This window comes from Nematolebias whitei, chromosome 21 (assembly GCF_014905685.2).
Source record: "Nematolebias whitei isolate Nwh7 chromosome 21, NemWhi1, whole genome shotgun sequence".
Classification (NCBI taxonomy): domain Eukaryota; kingdom Metazoa; phylum Chordata; class Actinopteri; order Cyprinodontiformes; family Rivulidae; genus Nematolebias; species Nematolebias whitei.
The window spans coordinates 9,944,714-9,947,326 of record NC_056518.1 but is presented as its reverse complement, the minus strand read 5'-3'; positions in this window follow the sequence as shown (position 1 = coordinate 9,947,326).

Below are 2,613 nucleotides of genomic sequence, written 5' to 3'. Positions count from 1 at the left end.
ACAGTTATAAATAACAGTTATATTAAATAACTGTTGTATTAAATAACTGTTATAAATAACAGTTATATTAAATAACAGTTTAAAAAACAGTATATTAAATAACAGTTATATTAAATAACTGTTATATTAAATAACAGTTATAAATAACAGTTATATTAAATAACAACAGTTATAATAAATAAGATATAATAAATGTTATAATAAATAAGATACAATAAATGTTATAATAAAAACAGATATAATAAACAAGTTATAAGTAAGTTATAATAAATAACAGCAGTTATAATAAATAAGATATAATAAATAAGTTATAATAAAAAACAGATATAATAAACAAGTTATAAATAAGTAATAATAAATAACAGTTATAATCAGAGAGTCAGAGTTTCTTTATTGTCATTCGCACCTCATGTGGTACATGTGGTGGAGCGAAATTATGTACACAGGGTCCCAGTTACATCCAACAATAAAATGTATAAGAAAAACAGTAATAACATCTAAGATATGAACTAAGAAAAACATCAACTAAATATACACTAAGCACTCATAACATAAAACATTGAACATCAGCACAAACATGAACATGAGTCTGTGAGCAGATCTCCTTTGTCTTCTTCACATTGATGTGAAGGTTATTCTCTCTGCACCAGCTCTCCAGGTGTTCCACCTCCTGCCTGTAGCTGGACTCATCATTGTTTGTGATGCATCCCACCACCGCTGTATCATCTGCAAACTTTACAATGTGACAGCCTGGATGGGTAGCTGCACAATCATATGTGAGCAGAGTAAACAGGAGGGGGCTCAACACACATCCCTGAGGAGAGCCAGTGCTGAGGGTTATGGTGGAGGAGGAGAAGTTGTGGATCCTCACTGTCTGTGGTCTGTTTGTTAAGAAGTCTAGTACCCAGTTGCAAATGGAGGGGCTTAGTCCTAGTGTGGATAGTTTGTCCATCAGGGTTTGGGGGATCATGGTGTTGAAGGTGGATGTGAAGTCCACAAAGAGCATTCGGATGTAAGAGTTTTTCTGCTCCAGGTGGTTGAGTGCAGTGTGGACCACAGAGGAGATGGCATCCTCTGTTGATCGGTTCTCACGGTATGCGTACTGATGAGGGTCCTCGTTGATGTTGATGGTTGTTTTGATGTGAGTCATGACCAGTTTTTCGAAGCATTTAGCGACTATCGGGGTGAGGGCCACTGGCCGATAGTCATTCAGACCAGTCACTGTAGAGCTTTTTGGGACTGGGATGATGGTGGCAGTCTTCAGGCAGGTGGGAACTGTCTCCAGGGTAAGTGAGGTGTTAAAGATGTCTGCCAGCACCTCACAGAGCTGATCAGCACATTCCTTCAACACTTTTCCGGGGATGTTGTCTGGGCCAGTTGCTTTGTGCGGATTAATCCTACTGAAGGTACTCCTTACTTCTGCTGAGGTCACGCTGAGATGCTCTTCATCCGGTGGTGAGGTGAGTCTGGTGCTGGGTGGTCTGTTCGGGTCTTCAAAGCGTGCATAGAACTTGTTGAGGGCATCAGGCAGAGATGGGTCTTTGGGGCATTGTTCACTTCTTCCTTTATAATCTGTTATGCACTTAATGCCCCTCCACATGCTCCTAGGGTCTTGTGAGATAAATTGACCCTCGATCCTCTGTGCATATGTGGCCTTGGCCCTCTTAATACCAGCAACCAGCTCTTTTCTTGTCCTACTCAGCTCCTCTGAGTTTCCAGACCTGAAGGCAGTGTTCCTGGCTTCCAGCAGGGTACGCACCTCTGCATTCGGCCAAGGTTTTCTGTTTGGGTAGCTTTTAACATTTCTGATAGTGGAGACGGTTTCAGTACATGTACTAATGTAACCCAGTACTGAGGATGTGTATTGGTCAAGATCAAGCGAACCTCCATTTTCAGCAGCTTCTCTGAAAACCTGCCAGTCTGTTCGGTCAAAACAATCTCTCAGTATGGGGCCACTGTCCTGGATCCAACATTTAACTTTCTTTTGTACCGGTCTGGAGCGTCTCAGCGGGGGCATGTAAGCAGGAGCCAGGAAGATTGAGATGTGGTCTGACAGTCCTAGGTGGGGGCAGGGTTCGGCTTTGTATGCATCTTTTAGGTTTGTGGAAACATGGTCCAGCGTGTGGTCTCCACGTGTTGGAATTGTCACATATTGATAAAAGATTGGGAGACAGTCCTTTAGATTCACGTGATTAAAGTCTCCGGCTACAACGTAAATAAGTTATAATAAATAACAACATTTATGATAAATAAGATCTAATAAATAAGTTATAATAAATAAGTTATGATAAAAAACAGTTATAATAAATAACATTTATAATAAATAAGTTATAATAAATAACAGTTATAATAAATAAGTTTTAACTAACAACATTTATAATAAATAAGTTATAAATAACAGTTATATTAAATAACAACAGTTATAATAAATAAGATATAATAAACAAGTTATAATAAAAAACAGATAATAAACAAGTTATAAGTAAGTTATAATAAATAACAACAGTATTAATAAATAACAGTTATCATAAATAAGTTATAATAAATAAAAACAGTTATAATAAATAACAGTTATAATAAATAAGTTATAATAAATAACTTATAATAAATAAC